The following is a 24,193-nucleotide window of genomic DNA, read 5'->3' as shown; positions in this document are numbered from 1 at the left end:
GAAGATCTCTCATGTTACACAAATACCCCCAGAGATACATATAGTGTGCACGCTAAATAGTTTAATTCTCAGCTTCACTACATAAACAATCCATAATGTCTCTGCTCAGTACAGAGATACCTTCACTTTCTGGGTACAAGGACCCTCGAGGTTAGCTGGTAGCGATGAAGCAGTCCTGCTGCTCACATCTCCGTGCTCTAGCGGGGGCTTCTACTAAAACGCAAGCTGTCGATGAAGGTGATGAAAGATATACTACCTCTAAAAAAGACTTTAAATGAGGGCCTTGAGGTGAAAAAAATTCTGAGCTTTCCAAATGCCAGAATTATCACTAGGGGGTCCCAGTAACAACCACATAACCCAGAAATACTTGCTCTACCCCAGTGCCCTAGCCAGCTATTTTTATAACTGTATTCTAATTATGCACCGTTAGTTGCTCTCTTTTCTTTCTTCCTTTTATTATTCTTTTGCCTAATGACTAATGAAATCCCCTAACAATCTTAATTGCCAATAAAGCAGTCCAGAAGAATAATTTCACACTGGAGAATTGCAATGGAAACATTTAGTACAGTTTATCTTTTTAATAAAATTTGGAGATTAATAAGCAGGTCCCTTTGCCAACAGAAAATACCAGCGACTGCAAAATACAGACTCTGCCTTTTGTCTTGAACAGAAGAATGAATGTTTTTGCTTCCAATAGACACCCTGCCTTCTGCCCCCTCTCAGATCAAAGCAGTTCCCTTTACTGATAACACCAGATGGTGCTGAACTGTACCAGAAACATTGCAATGCAAGTTCCAATAGAAGCCCATGCAGTTCACGGTAGGTCACATGGAATAGGGAGGGCTAATGGGGGTTATCTTAATGGCCAAGAGCTCAACGAGATATTCAAATCACTGACAAGATCACGACAGTGCTAATGTAGACCCCCACCGTCCCCTTCCCTTGGGAGAACAAACTCTAACATAAAGATCCATGTGTTTGGAAAACTGCAATTGCTACTGGTACATGAAGGTCATGCATTAATTACTGATGACTGCAACATTTTAATGGACGGTTCCCCTCACCCCTCATTTGAGCATTTAGTTGTTATTTTAATCTTTCCTTTATTTTGTAGTCTCTTTGGATAAATATAACTGTAGATGATCTACATTACTCCTTCAATTCGAAGTAAAGAGATACTTGTAAAAAGTGATTGACATTTTGATAGGTTTGCACATTCCACATTCCATTTTAACTGCTGAATCTCAAAAGAAACTGGTGATAGGCTAATTTAAGATTGATGTCAGGAAGTCCTTTGTTTCACACACACATTAATAAATATTTGGCATGGGCTTCCGGATAGGATAGCAGAAGCAAATACTCTGGAATCATTTAAGAAAAAGTTGGATGCCATGATGGGGGAAAATTAAAGTTTTTGTGGATGGATGAGCTAAGATGAGATGAATAACCCTTTCTATATTTATTTGATGAAAGATGGAGTCAACCTACCTTTTCAAATTCTCTTAATGTGTGTGTCTGCAGTGGGAGTCCAGTCTCCTTTGTGTCTCTCAGAAGAGCTGAGAGAGAAAAACACAAGGGACATGCATTTGAAACTGAAATAAAGTATTATTTGATGGAAAATACTGAGACACACTAACCAAAACGTTCGTATGTACAGGAAGATAGTAATTCACTGTGATAAAGACTCAATTCAAACATTACTGTATACAGAAATACAGCAAATCATCATGATATGCCATCTAAATCTAAACACTGCTGCATACAGAGCTATACAAGTTACTGCAATATACTATTACAGTGCCAAGAAATATAATACATTACTGAGATATTGGGGTAGATTTTCAACTTACTGCCCAGGTGTAAAACTAGCATTGGGGATAGGCCATCTGTTATAGAAACTGTCCAATTTGCATTTCCACAATGGAAATGAAAATAAGGAGGTTTCGCTAATGGGCGGCCAATCTGCAATGCCAGTTTTACATCGGGACTGTAAGTGAAAATCTACCCCAGTCTGTCTGGAACTGTTGACATTAAGGGAATTTTTTTTCCCCTCGGGATGTGGGCGACGCCGACAAGGCTGCATTTATTGCCCAGCCCTAGATGCCCTGAGGACATTAAGCTGAACCATGTGGAGTGGGACTAAATTCACATGTAGGCCAAACCAGGGAAGGGTGGCAGGGTCCAGTCCCTGATTGACATTAGTGAAGTAGTTGGGTTTTTACGATAATCTGACAGCTGTCGTGGTTATTTTATCTGGTGCCAGCCCACAAATCAGATTTACAGAATTCAAATTCCCAACATAGCATGGTGGGATTTGAACTCTCAACCTCTGGACCATATAGTACCTCTGGTATCATAACCAATAGTCTATCGTACCCATTCCGTGTTAACATGTTGAGTGAGATTTAGGACCAAAAAGAGTGAGGTTGATTGAATACACAGAACTGCGTATTTTTAAGAACTGAGACACATCAAAATAGTCTACATTTATTAAGCAAAATGAATGAATCTAAATCCAAGTGAATGAGGCTTGACAAGTCTGCTTTAAAGCACACTGATATACTATATAGCAAATTGCTATCCAAAATAAATGCGTATAGATAACTGCAATGATGGACACATTAACCTGATCAATCAATTGCCACAATAATCAAACAGCTCATTACATGCTAATCCAACAAGTCACTTAACACTAATAAACAACAGTTTGCTAGTGCTCTGGGGGAGGGTTTAAACTGAAATGGCAGGGGGTTGGGAACCTGAGCGGGGAGACAGAGGAAAGGGAAACAAGGATAAAAGCAAAAGACAGGAAGGAGAAAAACAAAAGTGGCAGACAGAGAAATCAAGGGTTTAAATCAAACATGACCACAGTAAATAATAATTCTAAAAGATCTAAGAGCGTTAAAAAAACAAGCCTGAAGGCTTTGTGTCTTAATGCGAGAAGCATTCGTAATAAGGTGGATGAATTAGCTGCACAAATAGAGTTAAACGAATATGATGATTGGGATTACGGAAACATAGCTCCAGGGTGGCCAAGGCTGGGAACTCGACATCCAGGGGTATTCAATATTCAGGAAAGATAGGCAAACAGGAAAAGGAGGTGGGGTAGCATTGCTGGTTAAAGAGGGGATTAACACAATTGTAAGGAAGGATATTAGCTCTGATGATGTGGAATCTGTATGGGTAGAACTGAGAAATGCCAAGGAGCAGAAAACATTAGTGGGAGTGTTATATAGACCTCCAAACAGTAATGCAGAGGTCAGGGATGGCATTAAAAGGGAAATTAGAGGAGTGTGCAGTAAGGGAACAGCAGTTATCATGGGTGGCTTTAATCTACATATGGATTGGGCTAACTAAATTAGTAACAATACTGTGGAGGAGGAATTCCTGGAGTGTATACGGGATGGTTTCCTGGACCAATATGTCGAGGAACCATCTAGAGATCAGGCCATCTTAGACTGGGTATTATGTAATGAGAAAGGATTAATTAGCAATCTTGTTGTGCGAAGCCCCTTGAGTCGGAGTGATCATAATATGATAGAATTCTTCATTAAAATGGAGAGTGAAGTAGTTGACTCAGAGACTAAGGTCCTGCATTTAAATATAAAGGAAACTACGATGGTATGAGGCGCGAGTTGGGTAGGATTGATTGGGGAATGTCACTCAAAGGGTTGACGGTGGATAGGCAATGGCAAACATTCAAAGATCGCATGGATGAACTACAGAATTTGTTCATCCCAGTTTGGCATAAAAATAAAACAAAAAAGTTGACTCAACCATGGCTAACAAGGGAAATTAGGGATAGCATAAGATCCAAGGAGAGGACATATAAATTGGCCAGAAAAAGTAGTAAACCTGAGGATTGGGAGCAGTTTAAGATTCAACAAAGGAGGATAAAGGGATCAATTAAGAGGGGGAAAAATAGAGTATGAGAGTAAGCTTAAAGCTTTTATAGATATTGTGAAGAGAAAAAGATTGGTGAAGTCAAGCGTAGGTCCCTTGCAGTCAGAATCAGGGGAATTTATAATGGGGAACAAAGAAATGGCAGACCAATTAAATACATACTTTGGTTCTGTCTTCACAAAGGAGGACACAAATAACCTCCCAGAGATGTCAGGGAACATAGGGTCTAATGAAAGGGAGGAACTGATAGAAATCAGTATTTGTAGGGAAATGGTGTTAGGGAAATTGATGGGATTGAAGGCCGATAAATCCCCAGGGCCTGATAATCTACATCCCAGGGTACTTAAGGAAGTAGCCCTAGAAATAGTAGATGCATTGCTGGTCATTTTCCAAAATTCGATAGACTTTGGAACAGTACCCATGGATTAGCGGGTAGCTAATGTTACCCCACTGTTCAAAAAAGGTGGTAGAGAGAAAACGGAGAATTACAGACTGGTAAGCCTGACATCGGTAGTGGGGAAAATGTTAGAGTCCATTATAAAAGATGTAATAGCGGAGCACTTGGAAAACAGTGACAGGATCAGACAAAGTCAACATGGATTTACAAAAGGTAAATCGTGCTTGACTAATCTACTGGAATTTTTTGAGGATGTAACTGGTAAAATAGATAAGGGAGAACCAGTGGATGTGGTGTATTTGGACTTTCAAAAGGCTTTCGATAAGGTCCCGCATAAGAGATTAGTGTGTAAAGTTAAGGCACATGGGATTGGGGGCAAGGTATTGACTTGGATAGAGAACTGGTTGGCAGACAGAAAGCAAAGAGTTGGAATAAACGGCTCTTTTTCCGAGTGGCAGGCAGTGACTAGTGGGGTACTGTTGTGTATGTAATGTGTGCTACTTTAAACCTATGGACAGGACTGCACTACTTGTAGGGCGTAGTGATACGCAGTACCACTCCTGGCCATAGGGGTATAAATAGTACTGTGGGTACTGATCTCCCCTCAGTTCCCGCCTGTGGGCATGAAGTAAAGACCTACGTGCAGTCCCTACCTCCAACCAGTAAAGACCTGTTTGAGTTATACGTTTAAGTCTTTGTGTTAATTGTTCAATACAATACACATACTTAACACTGGCGACGAGTCAGGTTCTTACCCTGCAGCAGTTGAAGAGAGGTTTCAAACCTCACCACCCCACTAGAAGCGACAGGCTTAGGACTCTGAAGCCTCCATCAGCGACTGAGCACTGGAGTGCAGCAGCCATCCTGACAGCTTCCAGCGACTGACAGAAGTCTTTCTGCAGTTTCCTTGTTCAACCTAGGTGGTGGGGTAAGCCGTGCAGCGTTGGCTGCAAAGACAGGGCTGGGGAAGTCGGAGCAGATAAGGGCCATCGATCGCGATCGGAGATAAGGCCGGGCCGCCTTCAAGTGCGAGGCGCAGCGCGGGCCAGCGATCGGGACCAAAGATAAGGGCCGCACTCGGACTGAAAGGCGCGGCGGCTGCAGAAGCTCAAGGTGCGAGAGCCGCGGTGCACAGCGCGGGCTATCGATCGCACAGAAGATAAGGGCCGAGAGCCGCTTCGGTCGGGAGCCACTTCGCGATCCAGCGATCGCATCCGCTGATAAGGGCCGCACTCGGGCGATCGCAGCGAAGATAAGGGCCGCACTCGGGGGCTGAAGGGAGACGGCGTCGGGGGACGTGTGAAGACCGCCAAGCGCGGGAAAACCGCCATTTTGTGGGCGGAGGACGACGGCAAGAGCGGGAAGCCGCCATCTTTGATAACAAGTAAAGAAAATAAAATCTGAGAAATTGCAAATCTACAATGCCTAAACACGGGAATATTAGCACCTTTGATAGTGACCTCGAAGATTGGGCCATATATGTTGAAAGAGTAAAAAATTATTGTAAGGCCAATAAAATTCGTGACCAAGATAAAGCTCTAACATTATTAAATTTAATGGGTGCGAAGACATACGGGCAATTGAAACACCTGTTATCACCAGATGAACCGGCGGATAAGACGTTCGATGAGATTGTTACTGTCCTGAAAGATCATCTAAACCCCACGCCGCTGATGCTAGCGGAACGATTTAAATTTTACGACAGAAGGCAGCTACAGCGTGAAAGCAATGCTGAATATTTGCTGGAATTGCGTAAATTAGCGAAATATTGCCAGTTTGGAACGGGACTGACAGATGCACTACGAGACAAATTTGTGTGTGGTTTATTTAAACAGGATACGCAAAAGCGACTGCTCGAGGAGAATGAGCTGACGCTTGAGAAGGCGGTCACTATGGCAGCAGCACACGAAGCCGCAGCGAGAGGCACGGCAGTAATGCAGCTACGGTCACCGGAGCTCAGTGCACACAAATTGGGTGTGAGTTCTGGCAAATGTTATCGTTGTGGAAAGACAACGCATGATCAGAACCAGTGTTGGTTTAAAAACCAAGAATGTAGAACTTGTGGTAGGCTTGGACACATAGCGAGAGTATGCAGGTCAGGGAAGAGGACCAGCAACAAGAAGTCACCGCAAGGAAAATACGCAAAAGTACACAAGGTGGCCGAACAGGAGTCCGATTCAGACGCTAGCAGTAATGAACTGGCTGGCTTAAGCAGTATTGAACTGGCTAGCTTAAGGGTACTCAACGTTGGTAAGGGTGCAGACCTCCAGACAATTTGGGTCACTCTTCAGATAGAAGGAGTCCAAGTAAAACTGGAATTGGACACTGGATCGGCATTGACGGTCATAAATAAGAAAGATTATGGAAGGTTATTCCAACATATTCCCCTACAGGATACGGAGCTCATATTGAAAACATACACGGGGCAAAGAGTGTACCCCATCGGGAAAATTGAGGTCACAGTGGTCCACAAGGGCGAAGAAAGTCAAATAATGGACTTATATGTGCTATCTGAAGGAGGTCCTCCACTACTAGGACGGGAGTGGATTAGGAAAATGAATATCGACTGGCATTTCCTACAAACAATAACGAGTGAGAACTCGGTGAACATAATCAACCCAGACTCTGGAACTGATGATGGTAAGACCAACCCGTGTGCAAAAGACAAAGTTTCAGCACAGAATTCCACTGAGATAGAGAATTCTGAGTCTGTCCAGTCTACTGACATGCACATTTCTGAGGGACACCGGGCTCGAACTCAACTCCATTTCAAACTGCAACAGCAATTAGAACAAATGATTCGCCGTTTTGAGCAAGAGATGAATGCGACGAAAGAGTTCTTTGATATAGAGTGGGAACATCTGGAAAGACAACAGAAGCAGCTGCTGGAGCAAATGGAGCAGGAGCACACAAAACGTCTGATGTCAGAGGAGTTAACGGTCAGCCAACTCCTGCATATGCTGAAGGACAGGACTCTGAAATGGGAAAAACTTGAACACGAACTTCAATATTCAAACGAAAGGGGTTCGGAGCTCTCAAAGGTTATTGGAAGAGCTGAGGTGGCAACACAGACTGAGATGACTGCAACAGAGCAGCCCTTGGATGCCAAAAGTACGCTGACTCACGTCAACGTAGAACAACAGACCGCTGAAACAGCTGCTCCGGTAGAGGGATTGAATAGTCCGATCAATCAATCTCCAAAAGAAGTTGAAGTAGTAAAATCTCAAATGAGGTCATTAGTAAACGACTTGCTGAAAGCCCAGAAAAAGCTGGATGAAGAGGTACGCATGAAGAAGTCTCTTCAGGAAAGATGTCTGGACTTGGAACAAAAGCTGGCTAACGCCCAGCTGGGTATGGAGGAAATAGAAGACCCTCTCGCTGGCCTAGATCAGGACGACACCGAATATTACTATGTCCTGTCCTGCCCAACTTGTAACTTCGACTCCCACCATACAGAAATCATGGAGGAGCACCGAAAGTCTACGGAACATCGGGAGAAGGTGGCTCTACTACGGAAAAAGGAGGGAGAGAAGGAGGAACTGCGCATGCAGCTGGCAGCTGACAGTGGAGCCCAGAGAGTCTCCAAAAAGCAGAAAAGGAAAAGTCGAAACAGAAGATGACCCATCTGAACCATTATTACCTCTACCAGATCACACACGTGGTCCCTCCGAACGGAGCCAATTCAGTTCGGAAGTTCAAGCTGTTAAATTCATGGAAGGACTATTGAATGAGTCACTCCAGCAACGTGAACCGACTACACCACAGAGACTGAATCTGTGAACTATTTTCCGCAGAGATTGAATCTGTGATCTGTTTTGACATGAAGTTATATATGTATATATGTTATTACGTTATGTTAAATGGGGAGATGACTGTAAAGCTAAGAAGGGAGGAATGTTGTGTATGTAATATGTGTGCTACATTAAACCTATGGACAGGACTGCACTACTTGTAGGGCGTAGTGATGCGCAGTACCACTCCTGGCCATAGGGGTATAAATAGTACTGTGGGTACTGATCTCCCCTCAGTTCCCGCCTGTGGGCATGAAGTAAAGACCTACGTGCAGTCCCTACCTCCAACCAGTAAAGACCTGTTTGAGTTATACGTTTAAGTCTTTGTGTTAATTGTTCAATACAATACACATACTTAACAGGTACCACAGGGATTGGTCCTTGGACCCCAGCTATTCACAATATATATTAATGATCTGGACGAGGGAACTTGATGTAATATCTCCAAGTTTGCAGACGACACAAAGCTGGGTGGGCGTGTGTGCTGTGAGGAGGATGCCGAGAAACTCCAGTATGATTTGGACAGGTTGTTTGATTGGGCAGAAGCATGGCAGATGCAATATAACGTGGATAAATGCGAGGTTATCCACTTTGGTGGCAAAAACAGGAAGGCAGATTATTATCTGAACGGCAATAGATTGGGAGAAGGGGAAGTGCAACGAGACCTGGGTGTCCTTGTGCACCAGTTGCTGAAGGTAAGCATGCAGTTGCAGCAGGCGGTTAAGAAGGCAAATGGTATGTTGGCCTTCGCAGCGAGAGGGTTTGAGTACAGGAACAAGGATGTCTTGCTGCAGTTGTACAGGGCCTTGGTGAGACTACACCTTGAGTATTGTGTGCAGTTTTGGTCGCCTTATCTGAGGAAGGATGTTCTTGTCATGGAGGGAGTGCAGCGAAGATTCACCAGACGGATACCTGGGATGGCAGGAATGACGTATGAGGAGAGATTGTGTTGATTGGGCTTATACTCGCTGGAGTTTAGAAGAATGAGCGGGGATGTCATTGAAACTTATAAAATTCTAACAGGACTAGACAGACTAGATGCAGGAAGGATGTTCCCGATGGTGGGGGAGTCCAGAACCAGGGGTCACAGTCTAAAGATAAGGGGTAAGCCATTTAGGGCAGAGATGAGGAGGAATTTCTTCACCCAGAGAGTGGTGAACCTGTGGAATTCTCTACCACAGAAGGCAGTAGAGGCCAATTCGTTAAATATATCCAAGAAGGAGTTAGATATATTTCTTAAGGCTAAAGGGATCAAGGGATATGGGGAGAAAGCAGGGACAGGGTACTGAATTTGAATGATCAGCCATGATCTCAAAGAATGGCGGAGCAGGCTCGAGGGGCCGAATGGCCTACTCCTGCTCCTATCTTCTATGTTTCTATGATTGCAGTTGTCTTATTGCCAACAGGGAATGAAGAAACCCATCAATCGGAGTTGGATTCCCAAGCCACATCTCACAGATGAAAGGGCAGCATGCCAGGCTGATACACCACACAAACTTCTTCGCATGCAGTGGAAAGAATCATTAAATGAGGCATCTACTGATGGTGTTTAACCGAATGGGGTTTGACTCAAGAACCGAGGGCTGTGAGATCGTTAAATTGCTTGGTTTTGGCCTCACTTTGAGCTCGTTGTCCCCAATCCCAGTGTAGCTTATCACTACAGTAGAATCTCATGACTCAGAATTGCCAAGATCATAGCGCAACAGTAGAAAAAAAAACAGTAAACATGCCAATAAGACTAAAATTGTGAAAATAATTACCCACTAAAAAATAATGATATATGGCATCCAAACTGCAGTGCTCAGTCTTGCGAATATCAGACATTTCTATATTTTTATATATCCTCCTGGGATCACTAAAATAAACATACAATATTTATTATTCCTATTTAGCCAATTTACTGATTTTATTTGAGTTACTAACTTATTGCAATATTTTATGTACAAATTTTTATTATGATGGTATCAGATTGTACAACATCCAATACCGTATTAAAATTATTTTCCCTTCTCCAATTATCTTTCTTCTTCATCTGAAGGTGCAAACTCATAGGAACAGGACAGTTAGTCTGCTCTACTATTTAAAAAAATATTTTTAATCCGAATCCCCTGACCTTTTTCCATAACCTTTAATACCCTTACTTCCAAATATCAACCTCCCCTTTAAACACCTCAAATCTGCATCTGCTGCCTTCTGGGGCATTGTATCTTACAAACTTGTGTGTGAGGACATTTATTCTTGATTTGCTTTTACCCAAGATAAAATTGGCTTACTTCTAATTTAAAAATTGTGTCACAGTCTTCTGGATTTCCTTACTAGAGGGTAGAGACTCATGCTGGGGGGCGTATGGTTTCATGGGCATTAGCCACCCTTGTTCTGGTGGCCATTTTTTATATGAGAATCTAGACAGCAAAGGGCTTTTTTTCCGTCTTCATTGTGCTGGGAGAACACTCAGTTCCCGGGTGCAGTAATGAGGAAATGGGAGCACAGACCCGTTACATTAGGGCTCCAGCTCCACTATGCTGTCTGGGATTTTTCGGGCTTCTCCAAATGGACCTGTGCTGCCAGCAGGTGCGGGCTCAGCATAAACATGTTGATGAAGTGCGAGGGGCATTCCTGGCCTCCAGCTTCAGTTTCCTCTGTCTGTGCCTGTGGGAGGCCCAAACAGAGGGGCGCTCCAAAGAAATTGGTGGCGGGGCTTGCACAGGGACCCTCCACAAATTGCAGGGTCTGTGGGGGTTCTGGAAGCACTCTGAGGGGGAGATGTTCAAACTGCATGAAGTGGGCAGGGCATCTGCGCTTTCTGACTCAAAGCCATGGCAGGAGGTCCAAACCCTTTTCAGGTTTGGTCCTCATTTGAATTGAGATGGTGGGTCTAATGGAACTGCTGCAACCCTCGTGGTGATAATGCTTCCAGGATGGAAACAGGTAGGGAATCCCAGGGATAACAACAGAAAATGCTGGAAAAACTCAGCAGGTCAGGCAACATCCGTGGACAGAAATTTGAGTTGACGTTTTGGGTCGAACCCTGCTATCGTACTAGGGAATCCCAGGGTATTGGCCCAGTGTGTCCAAGTCAGGACAATGTGCAATTTGGAAGTGATAATATTCCCATGACATTGCTGCTCTTGACCTTCTCGATGATCCAGCTCACAGGGATGGAGTAAGCTTGGTGAGTTGCTGCAGTGCATCCTGTAGATTGTACTTACTGCAGCACTGGTGATGCACTGTGCCTGCGGTATGTATGTTCGCTGCTTTTTGCTTCCTGCATTTTGATGTGTAGGTTGCTATTTTTGCATATTTTCTTTCGTTTCTTTACCAACTTTTCCTGCAGTACGATTGATTCTTGAACTTAGCTCCCAGCCCTCATTTTCCAGGCACTGGCTGCTTATCACAATTAATGAGAGGGGCAATGTTCAGCAAGACTAGCCTTCCCCATTGCTGGCACAGATGGCAGGCACAACTCTTGAGATTCCCAACACTGCAATTTCAGGGTTTATATGTAGAGACAGCATTTATAAATAAATCAATATTTTCAGCCTTTATCTGTTAAAATCACCTTGGATTTTAATGAGGCAGCTGGGCCAGAAGAAATGCAAACAGCTCAATGTCATATCTATTATCATGTTGTCATATGGTCAAGATCAGGTGATATTTGACATTGCGGACTGTATTGTCACATCTGAGTATTTGCCAAGCAAATGAGAAATGGATTGTCAAACATTATTCGACAAAGACTATAGGGTGAAACTGGTCTTGGGCAAAAGCACAAAACAGTTCATAATGAACCAGCAGCCCATTTTACACAATGCCTGGTTTTCTTTTCCATTCTAATCATCGAGCAGGGTGTGTAACGGGCTGCCGATTCATTATCGCCCATTTTGCACTACCACCCGATTTCACCGCCAATACTCCTTCAATTAAAACTATAGCATCCAACAAACTGGTAAAAGCCCTCAGCAATATTTTTGTTGGGCATATGGTACCGATACATAATAAGAAAGAAAAACATGACATGTAAGCTAGTACACTTTGATGTAGTACAATATACTTTCAAGTAATGCAACATATTTTAAAATAGTACTAACACACTTCTTGGGGGTAATTTTAACTTTTATCATCAGACAAAAAAGGGCGATAGGAATCCAATTTTACACCTCGCCTGATTTTCTTTCAAGGGTTTCACGATCTAGGACCATACAATGGAAAATTTACCCTCACATAATTGTACTGCTGGCGGATTTTCACAGTTCAATTGGATAGTTCCAGACACAACATCACACTTTACTGAAATCCTAGTGACTGCTTAGTCCACCTCTTAAAATAAAGGTAATAGTTGTGTATACTTACTTGTCACATGACTGCTGGCAGGTAGCATGGTGCCTTCACTGAGGTAATCCCTGCAACACAAAGACAGCATCAGTTGTCTTATTGTCCATTCCACTAAGCAGCACAAAGGAACAACAAGGTGACTTATCAGTGGTTTCGTTTTTACTTATTTTTACTGAAAATCTTCCAGTTTTCCCCTTAGGCCACTTAATCTATTGTGATTTTTGACCTGATTTTGGCATTCCAGTCCAGTTCTTTCATCTACTTTACATGCTTTCAAATGGGAAATGCTGCTTCTGACTGGTTATTTTCCTTCCTGCCCTGCATTCTGATTAAGCTACAAGTCCAAGTAGAATACACTCACACAGAGGCTACACTGAGAATGAATACTCATGGCATGCACCTGCTTTTCTGATCTTTATTATAGAATTTTTTTTGCAATATTTATGACAAATTTTTTTGCCTTTTAATATTTTCCTTCACAATTTTAACAGTGTTTAACAAAGCTCCAAAATAAACGCTGATAAATCCCATCCTCAAACTGATGACCATCTTTGCCTGAGGAACACAGCACAATGACTTCAATGGCTATAACAGTTAACCACCAGTCACGGTTGTCAACGAAAATTTCGGGCTTCCAAGCTACAAAATTCACAATGGAAGATCACTGCACAGTTGACAACATGTCAGTCATAATCTCTTCAATAATTGGACTAACAAAAGAATTTTAGGCTGATCACACATTTGGCGTGATGATTCACTATTGGTAATAACCTAAAGAGGAATTTGACTCCATCTTAAATATAAGCATCCAGCAGTTTACTCACAAACAGAATCCTTAGTTCACTGTTCTGGCAAGTGAGCGTAATCCTGCTGTGGAGAAATCCAGCTTGTAACATTATGTTTATTGTTGTCATTTTAAGGGCAGCAATATTCTGGTCCGTTTCTGCATACAGGCCAAGTTCATTGTGGACAGGTTTCACAGTCAAAAATGGCCCCAGATGGGATTCATTATTTGAATTAGTGGATTGAAACAATAAATTACAACACAGTACTCATGATAGTGTGTCCCATCTGGCACGGTTTTTACTGAGAAACTTGGTCCTGCAAGCAGAGAGAGGCAAAATGTCACCATGCACATAAAGGGAAAAAATGGGAACTGTGGTACAGGGCTCATATCTCCTGTAACACAGCAGCACCTGGTTCAGAACACAGGACCAAGAGCTTCTGTAAATGACTGAAACTTATTATTTTTGGCCCCTATCTTCTTCTTTCCTCTGTCCTCTCTTAATGGTGCTTGTTTAAGCTGCTGTACAGTTCCATGAGTGCTCTCCTCTAAGCCATTATTTATATGTGGGGCTAGACTGAGTGTCCACGGCCGAGCACAATTCCTGTGCTCATCCAACAGCTACACACGGGCACTTAATGGGATGGATAGTGTTGATTAGGATCGTCTCCAAGATAATATTTTAACTCAAAAGCCTACCACTATTGGTCAATAGTGTTAAGTCCGTGAATGATTGAGACACGGGCTAGCAGGAGAGAAACAAACAGAACTTTACTGGTGAAAGGCATAAACGAATCTAACAAAACAGAGGCTCTCTAGCGCCTTTTATACAGGGGTTGTAGTGTCCGTGTGTAGATAAAGACACTGAAGACAGGAGTTGGTTCATAGGTATTTACTAAGCAAGTCTGGGGGGGGGGGGTTTCTAAAGGATATACACAATACACAGGCTTATATAGCCCAAGTGGCAATTACCGGCATTACGCACACCTGGGGCTCTTAAAGGCACATACACCATAATTGCTCTTAAAGGCACATACACCACAGGGATGGTCACTGCCGGTACTGCAGTCTGAGACCAGTTATTCTCTTAAAGGTACATACACAACAATTCCTCCCCTTTTAGATAAACAGTACATAACATTCATTTAACAACTAATGATAACGAATTACAATCACAATTACTGTTGCTAGATACATTGGTTAAGTTTAAGCAATTATAAGTTCAGTCTTTGAGGAGACTTCCTGATTCTGTCTGGATAACGCCTCTTTGGTGTATCAGGTTCTTCTGGCAATGTTGAGTCGGAATCAATGTCATTGTTTGGTTCATCTGCTTCCAACATTACCGGTTCTGCGGTAGCTGCAATTGGAACGTCGATTTCATTACCAGGTGTGTCAGATCGTGGTGTGGAGTTGACGTTTTCCAGTGACTCTAGAATCTGGTCAGCATGTCGTCTTACAATGCTCTCCCCAATGTCCACGGTATACATGAGAGGTCCTTGTCGTGTACAAATCGTTCCTGGCTGCCATTTCTCAGTGCGGTAGTCCCGGGCCAAAACTGGTTGACCTATCTTAAAACTCCTGGTCGGCCTTTCATTCATATTCTGAAACTGCCTGTTCTCCACATCTCTTCGGACGTTTGGCTTAACCAAATCCAAGCGGCATCGTAGTCTTCAATTGAAGAACATCATGGCTGGAGTTTGGTTGGTAACCGCATGTGTCGCATTCCGGTAGGCAAACAAGTTGTCCACCTTGTGTTGTAGGGGTATATCTTCATTACACATTGCCTTGATAGCCTTCTTGAATGTTTGGACAAACCTCTCGGCCAATCCATTAGTGGCTGGATGATATGGGGCAGATGTGTAATGCTTAACACCATTGTTCTTTAAGAACCTCCGGAACTCTTCGGACACAAACTGTGGTCCATTGTCAGAGCAAATCTGTTCAGGCAGCCCATTCCTGGCGAATATGGTTTGTAAAACTGTGATAGTTTTTTCCGTGGTGGTTGAGGACATTTTTATTACCTCTGGCCACTTTGAATGTGCATCCACCGCAATTAAAAACATCGAGTCCATGAAGGGACCAGCAAAATCAATGTGCACCCTTTGCCATGGAGATGAGGGCCACTCCCATGGATGCAGAGGAGCTTGTGGTGGGGCGTTTTGGACCTTCTGGCATCCTGCACAGCTCTTGGTCATCTCTTCGATTTCTCTATCGATTCCCGGCCACCACACAAACGCTCTGGCTAAGCTCTTCACTTTTACACCACCCAGATGACCCTCATGAAGCTCATTGAGCACTCTATCCGTCAACTTAGGTGGAATTACTACTCTGGATCCACACATCAAGGTTCCTCTGCACACTGACAGCTGTTCTCTTCTCGGCAAGAATGCTGGCAGCAGTGGTTCGCCATGTGCTGGCCATCCCTTCACCGTTAAATCATAGACCCGTGATAGTGTCGGGTCATTCCGTGTTTCCTTTTCTATGTTTGCATTCGTCACAGGGAGACATTCGACTATGGTCGAGTGGAATAACTCCATTGGATCCACTGCAAGGTCTTCTTCTTCCACCGTCGGCAACGGTAGACGTGACAATCCATCAGCATTTCCATGCTGTTTAGTTCCTTTGTACTCGATGTCATATTGGTGTGCCCCTAGGAAAAGGGACCATCTCTGCAGCCGTTGTGCTGTCATTATTGGTACACCCTTCTGAGGGTTGAAAATGGAGACAAGAGGTTGATGATCGGTTAGTAGAGTAAATTTTTGACCGTGCAGATAGTGATTGAACTTCTTCACCCCCCACACTAGGCTGAGGGCCTCTCTGTCAATCTGGGCGTAGTTACGCTCGGCAAAAGTTAACGAGCGTGACGCAAAAGCTATCGGCCTCTCCGAACCATCAAGGAATTTATGTGACAGTACCGCCCCAATGCCGTAGGGAGACGCATCACACGCCAGCCTGATTGGCAGTGCCGGGTTGTAGTGAGCCAATACTTCCTTTGAAGTGATTAAGTCCTTACTCTTCTGAAAAGCACGCTTACAATCATCGCTCCATTTCCATGCTACCCCTGTTCGTAGCAGGGCGTTCAGTAGGTGCAGAATTGTCGACAAATTCGGCAAAAACTTATGATAGTAATTCACCAACCCGAGGAATGACATCAGCTGCGACACATTTTCAGGTGCTGGGGCCTTAACAACCGCTTCAATTTTGTCAGGGGACTTATGTAACCCCTCTTCATCAATCACGTGGCCACAATACGATATCTGTTTCTTAAAAAATTCGCACTTGAGGCGGTTGGCTCGCAGCCCATGTTCCCGTAGTCTAGTGAGCACCTGTTCTAGGTTGTTAAGGTGTTCACTGTCATCTTCACCTGTTACAAGGATGTCGTCCAAGTAACACTGAGTCCCCGGAATCCCTTGCAGGACTTGTTCCATCGCTCTTTGCCATATCGCCGGAGCCGATGCTACTCCGAATACCAACCGATGATACTGGTAAAGACCTTTGTGAGTGTTTATCGTGAGATACTTCCTAGAGGACTCTTCAACCTCCATCTGCAAATATGCTTGTGCTAGGTCAATTTTTGTAAAACGCTTCCCTCCAGACAGCGAGGCGAAGATGTCTTCTATCCTTGGAAGAGGATATTGTACTGTGCGAAGAACAGGGTTCACCGTCACCTTGAAATCCCCACAGATGCGAATCTTCCTTGGCTCTCCGGACTTATTGCTTAACGTTTTCTTCATGACAGGAACGATGGGTGTCGCCCACTCGTTCCAGTCGACCTTAGACAACACGCCCGCCTTCTCCAGATTCTCCAGCTCTGCCTCGACGGCTGGGCGAATTGCATATGGTACCGGTCTCGCTTTGAAAAACTTGGGAACTGCATTCTCTTCTATTTTTAACGAGGCGGTTACGCCTTTAAGCGTGCCCAGTTCTTGTTGAAATACCTCTTTGGCGTTAGCTAAGATTGTTGACAATCGTCCAGGAGTGACGTCTTCATCTTTTTTACCGTCCACCGTCATTGCATGAATGGAATGCCAATCTAAGTTTATCTTCCTGATCCATTCCCGTCCCAATAACGATGGTCCACCATTTGGCAGTATGTAGAGATACAATTTCCGTATTTTCTTGCCATTGTATTCGACAGGCACCCTTATTTTTCCTCTGGGGTATACTTTTTGCCCCGTATACGTTGTCAAGACGATGGATGTCTCTCTCAAGGGTATGTGTGAAAATAGCCGCTCGTAGTCTTGTCGATTCATGACAGTTAGCGCTGATCCTGTATCCAATTCCATTTTAACTTGGGACCCTGCTATCGTGAGAGTGACCCAAATGGTTCGGTGATCCTCTTTTGCGATTACATTGTGAAGTTTGAGACAGCTTAGTCTTCTGTTTCCGGATTCACTATCGCTCATCTGGTCTTCGGAACTACTGTCCGTCATCTTTTGTACTTTCTCGTACGGTTCCTTAGTAGCCTTTTTGTTGTTGCTGGTCTTCTTCCCAGACCTACAAACTCGTGCAATGTGTCCAATCTTTCCGCATTGTCTGCATATTTTGTCTTTGGACCAGCAGTCCTTCTGGTCATGGTTAGTTCTGCTGCAGCGATAACATTTTGCAAATCCCCGTGTCATTTCGTGGGTGCCGTATTCCTGTGGTTTTTGTTGAATTTCTGCAGCTCCCCTGGCTGCTGCTTCATACGATATTGCCACGCTGAAAGCCTTATCTAGCGTCAGCTCTTTTTCTGCGAGTAACTTCTTCTGTGTTCCTTCACTCAGGAGTCCACAGACAAATTTGTCCCGTAGGGTATCTGCCAGTCCTGCTCCGAACTGGCAGTGCTTTGATAGCTTGCGTAGTTCCGTAAGATACTCAGCATTGCTCTCATCTTTGTGCTGAGTTCTCCTGTGGAATTTAAATCTTTCTGCTATCAACAGCGGTGCAGGGTTTAAGTGCTCCTGTAGAACAGCAACAATTTCGTTAAAACTCTTTGCCTTCGGTTTGGCTGGAGTAATCAGGTCCCGCAATAGGCCGTACGTTCTAGCGCCCATTAAGTTTAACAATACCGATGCCTTTTTCCCCTCCGCTATATCGTTTGCCTCGAAATATACCTCGACTCTTTCCACATACGTGGTCCAGTCCTCTAATGTATTATCAAAAGCAGTGATACAGCCAGTCTTCGGCATCTTGCAAATCTAAAATGGTGCCTCCCGCGCTTTGCCTTCTTCCCCGCTGTTGTTAGCGCTGCTTTCCACGGTTTCCTGCGCGTTAAATATTAATTCGTTTTCTTTTATTATCTTCCCGTCGTGGAGCGGACCCTCTGGGACACTTCCCTCCCTCTTCTGAGGTCCGAATGCTGCCCAGCTTTGAAACACCGGCCGCGCCCTGTATGCTCCACCCTCTCTCTCTCTCTCTCCTTGCTTCCCGACTCGCTGCCCGGCCCCGTTGCAGCCCAGGAAGGATCAGAGCACTACCTGCCACCAGCCCGATTAGCTGGGAAACCACGGACCGAGGAACCCAGCCTGGCTCTGGACAGTCTCTCCTGCAAGTTTTGAAATCGATGATTGACGGTCGACGCCCGTTTCTCGAGTTTCAATGGCCTATTTTTTTTTTTTCTTTCTTCTGGCTCCGACCTTCAACACGTCGTCGGAGCTGCTGCTGAGTTGCAGGTAAGTTCGTTTCTAACTCGTCACCAGTGTTAAGTCCGTGAATGATTGTTTCTCTCCTGCTAGTCCGTGTCTCAAACAGAACTTTACTGGTGAAAGGCATAAATGAATCTAACAAAACAGAGGCTCTCTAGCGCCTTTTATACAGGGGTGGTCACTGCCGGTACTGCAGTCTGAGACCAGTTATTCTCTTAAAAGTACATACGCAACAAATAGTTTCAAAAATAGCCAAAGAAACAGAAGGAAGATTTCTTCTATGTACTTATTGTAGCAAAATCATTATAAAGAATGGTCTATAAAGAAAGGTTTAACAGATGGAATCTGCAGAGAATAATCTTGAGTTTTAAGCCCCAATTCCTACTTCCTCAGTGCCAACCCTACCTTGTGAGCAAATATCCTGGTTTACATTGAAGGTAGAAGGGAACAACAGTTCCAGTTTCTAAACAAGGGCAATATAGACCTTGTTCAGCAGTGAAACAGGGCAGTAGCTACTGCAATCTACAGGCTTTGAAACCCAAGCTTGGCATTACCCCATCTTCTTTTCTTTTTCAACGGTACTTGTATCCTGCTCTATGCGCTTCGGGCAATTAGCGAGATTTCGCAACATGAGAAAGGATACATGCAGTCCGCCATAAACCAGGGGTTCATTGAAAACATTTAGAAGAAAAGTTATCAACTCAATGTGAAAAAGTTGTAGAATCTGGCAGTAAGGCCAGGCTACCTGTGGTCTTATTGAGCTGGAGCTCTCTATTTGGTCCATTGAGCAGCTTCTTGAGATAAAGGACAGTTTTCAGTATCTGAATAGGGACAGTTTCTACCTTTTTAAATTTTAATTCAGAACAATAGAATATTTATTACATTCTGTGAAGCCAATTTATTCGTACAGTACTTACAGGAAAGTGTACCAGTACATTGGAGTTGTCATTACAGTTGTGTACATGCTGTGAAAAGTAGCAGCTTTGGGTGGTGGGTTTTGGGGGGGGGGGGGGGGTATCATATTCATTTGATGAGTATCCAATGAGTTTTGTTCTTCTAGTTGTTTCCCATCCTGCCCTGAAGATATTGGGGTAAAATTCGACAGGCACCACACTCTCCAGTACCTCACCCACGTGATCGCTCTTCACGTGAACCTAGACAGCGTGTGTCATCAGGGTATTTGACCATGGAGTGAATCACACCTGAGCAATAGCTTGTCCTCTCCTGATGTTCAAACACACATGCTTTCCTGTAGGTGTCACTGGATACTGACCAACAACAGGAACCCTGGCTGACTTTTTCCCCATTCTTCACACAGGGGCCCCGAGGTACACTGTAGTACCTCTCACACTGTCCCAACTAAGATCCGCTACCTCTGGACAGAATAGGGCTGGAATCCAAGACCTTCTTGGTCTATATGGCTCAGTTGTATAAAGAGTAATTCATTTACCAGCTGAACGTTTCAATTTTACTTTCTTAAATGAATGGCTATAATGCCTATTGCTTTAAGGTAATGTTTTAGCCACATCTGTTTTCTGTGCACTTATAGTGCAGCTGCCCAAATTTGAAGCCAACAACACAGTCCCACATCTAGGTTAATGGTATCCTGAAGGCAATTAGTTCAAAGACCATGGCTTAGGTTTCTGCTAATGCCCTTGAAAAGGCTAAACCCTTAGTGTAGTACAGGGAGGAGATTTGCTGTTTGTTTCGTGTACTTGACAGCTGCAAATTTTCATTTACTGCACATTTTCAGCTGTTCCACATTATATCTCAACGTCAAAATGCTCAGCAGTCATTGCACCTTTTGCACAGTTGAGACCATATGGAGAATTCCACCTTCTGGAATGGAGGCTTGCAAATACTATGAATTAAATTATCTTACATTCAGGCACAATGAGCACAATAATGCCTTTCCACACAGGTCTATTTCTAACAGAAAATGCTGGAAATACTCAGCAGGTCAGGCAGCATCTGTGGAAAACAAAGTTAACTCTGTTTCTCTCTCCACAGATGCTGCCTGACCTGCTTAGTATTTCCAGCATTTTCTGTTTTTATTTTAGATTTCCAGCATCCACAGTATTTTGTTTTTATATCAGGTTTAATTCTACTTCATTCTGAGTAATTATGATCTGGATCAGACTTTTGTCATTGTAGCAGCACCCTTCACAGTTTTCTGAAGAATTGTCCTGACACCAAAGAAACCAATAAACCAGGTTAGGCAGGGTATGGTAGTATTATGGTTAGTAACCCTGTGGTAATGAGTTCAAATCTCACCATAGCAAATTGTGAAACTGAATTCAATGGGCCGGATTTTGCGATCTGCAGCGAAGTAACGGCGCTCGCTATTTGTTACGCTTACAGACTGCCCACAGACAGTTAGCTTTTGTGCAGCAACTTACTGTTACTGGAAATCCATTTCAGTGCAGAGCTCTCTACGGGTGATCTGGGACCTGTGCGAACACGCACATTCTAAACCAGGAAGTGTAAATTATAATATTTAGTTCAATGTAAAATCATATACAAAAAGCAAAATAAAGAGTGGGAAAGAAAGATGGGATTAAAAGAAAGATAAAAAGGACAGAAAGAAAAAAAGTTACAAAAAGTTATTTAATTTTTTGAAATCTTCAATGATAATTAAAATCTGAAGGAATGAGACACCACACTTGTAAAAGCAAATTTTCAGTGCCAGAGAGGTTGTTTGTTAGTAATTAAGACTTATCACACCATTAACAATTCACTTACACTTGAATGGACAAGCCCAAACATTTTCTGGCATTAGGCATGAGTTGGCTAGGATGGATTGGGCAATGTTACTTAAAGGGTTGACGGTGAATAGGCAATGGCAAACATTTAAAGATCGCATGGATGAACTACAGAATTTGTTCATCCCTGTTTGGCATAAAAATAAAACAAAAAAGGTGACTCAACATTGGCTAACAAGGGAAATTAGGGATAGCATAAGATCCAAGGAGAGGACATATAAATTGGCCAGAAAAAGCAGCAAACCTGAGGATTGGGAGCAGTTTAGGATTCAGCAAAGGAGGACAAAGGGATTAATTAAGTATATAGAACATGAGAGTAAGCTTTCAGGGAACATAAAAACTGACTGTAAAAGCTTCTATAGATATGTGAAGAGAAAAAGATTGGTAAAGTCAAGCGTAGGTCCCTTGCAGTCAGAATCAGGGGAATTTATAATGGGGAACAAAGACATGGCAGACCAATTAAATACATACTTTGGTTCGGTCTTCACAAAGGAGGACACAAATAAGCTCCCAGAGATGCCGGGGATCATAGGGTCTAATGAGAGGGAGGAACTGAATGAAATCAGTATTTGTAGGGAAATGGTGTTAAGGAAATTGACGGGATTGAAGGCCAATAAATCCCCAGGGCCTGATAATCTACATCCTAGGGTACTTAAGGAAGTGGCCCTAGAAATAGTAGATGCATTGCTGGTCATCTTCCAAAATTCGATAGACTCTGGAACAGTTCCCATGGATTGGAGGGTAGCTAATGTAACCCCACTATTTAAAAAAGGTGGTCGAGAAAAAACGGGGAATTATAGACCGGTAAGCCTGACATCGGTAGTGGGGAAAATGCTAGAGTCCATTATTAAAGATGTAATAGCAGAGCACTTGGAAAGCAGTGACAGGATCGGACAAAGTCAACATGGATTTACAAAAGGTAAATCATGCTTGACTAATCTACTGGAATTTTGAGGATGTAACTGGTGGAATAGATAAGGGAGAACCAGTAGATGTGGTGTATTTGGACGATAAGGTCCCACATAAGAGACTAGCGTGCAAAGTTAAAGCACATGGGATTGGGGGTAAGGTACTGACTTGGATAGAAAATGGGATCTCCGTTTGGCTCTTCAACCTTGTTCATCTTCACTGCTTTCAGTTTCCCTTCTTGTGTTTGATCAGGTATCTGCCAAGACTCGGTTTCACAGCCACATCATTTTCTCAGCAACTGTCTCCGGTTCTGACTTGTTCCACGTGGATTCCAACTAAACTTCCACCCTTCATGTTTTGGATCCACCCAGGATTACAAATATCTCCAAGATATTCATCGTTCCTCGAACTACTGCTCTCGCCGCATCGAGATCCACGCTCAACGCCATGCGGCGCCACATGAACACTCTCGACCTCTCTCTTCAGTAGCACCGACGCACTCCATCTCAAAGCTGTCCGGGTCCACAGTTCCATTTCATCCTTCGACTCATCCGACGCTTCAACAAAAAACTTTTTTTCTTCCTTTCCGATGTCAAGGATCACAAGCTTTATCAACTCCTGAACACCAACGCCCCTCCGGAACCTTCTTCCCCTTCACTTTCCTCTGACCCCCCTTCTCCCACTCTCACCCCCTGCCGCGTTTTCACTATCTCCTCTGACCTTCCCCTCTCTGACCCCCCAACGATCAGTCCTCAGCAAAGGCTTAAGCAACATCCCCTTACGCCTCCACCTCAATGAATTTCGAGCTCGGCACGATGCCGAGCTCTTTTTCCGCCGCCTTCATTTCCATGCCCACTTCTTTGGCCAGGAGTCTTCCCCACGCACGGCTGCCCGTTTCTCCCGCTTTCAGAATTCTCGTTCTACCTGGACCCCTCCCTCTGGCCTATTACCCTCTCTAGATCTTTTCATTGCTAACTGCCGCCGCGACATCGGCCGTCTCCATTTCTCTGCTCCCCTCACTCACTCCAACCTACCTCCCTCTGAATTTGCAGCACTCCATTCTCTCAGATCCAACCCCAACATTGTCATTAAACCTGCTGACAAGGGTGGTGCTGCTGTTGTTTGGCGAACCGACCTCTACCTAGCGGAAGCTGAACGCCAACTCTCCGACACCTCCTCCTACCTCCACTTGGACCGTGACCCCACTACCGAACATCAAACCACCGTTTCCAAGACTGTCACTGACCTCATCTCCTCTGGAGAGCTTCCCCCCCATGGCCATCAACCTCATAGACCCCAACCCCGCACAGCCCGCTTCTACCTCCTTCCCAAGATCCACAAACAGGACTGCCCTGGTAGACCCATCGTTTCAGCCTGCTCTTGCCCCATGGAACTTATCTCTTCCTATCTCGACTCTCTTTGCTCCCCTTGTCCAGTCTCTTCCCACCTGCATTTGCGAATCTTCTGATGCCCTCCGCCACTTTAACAGTTTCCAGTTTCCTGGCCCCAACCGCCTCCTTTTCACCATGGACGTACAATCCCTCTACACCTCCATCCCCCACCAGGATGACCTGAGGGCGCTCCGCTTCTTCCTTGAACAGAGGCCCAACCAGTCCCCATCCACCACCACCCTCCTCCGCCTGGCTGAACTTGTTCTCACATTGAACAACTTCTCCTTTGACTCCACT

General features: G+C 44.0%; 1 long non-coding RNA gene across 1 annotated transcript in view; it reads right to left on the bottom strand.

The window, feature by feature from the left end:
* Positions 1–800: 800 nt before the first annotated feature.
* Positions 801–24,193, bottom strand: part of LOC147122008 (uncharacterized) — a 90,587-nt gene continuing 67,194 nt past the window's right edge. The window contains exons 2-3 of the long non-coding RNA XR_015075419.1: positions 12,442–12,491; positions 801–1,556 (exon numbers count right to left, since the gene is read on the bottom strand). This is a non-coding gene — a long non-coding RNA (uncharacterized LOC147122008). The remainder of the gene's footprint in view (positions 1,557–12,441; positions 12,492–24,193) is intronic.

The sequence above is a fragment of the Somniosus microcephalus genome, chromosome 3 (assembly GCF_052327205.1).
Source record: "Somniosus microcephalus isolate GS21.2 chromosome 3, FLI_Smic_1.0, whole genome shotgun sequence".
NCBI classification, from domain to species: Eukaryota; Metazoa; Chordata; class Chondrichthyes; order Squaliformes; family Somniosidae; genus Somniosus; species Somniosus microcephalus.
This window is presented reverse-complemented; position numbering and strand designations above follow the sequence as displayed.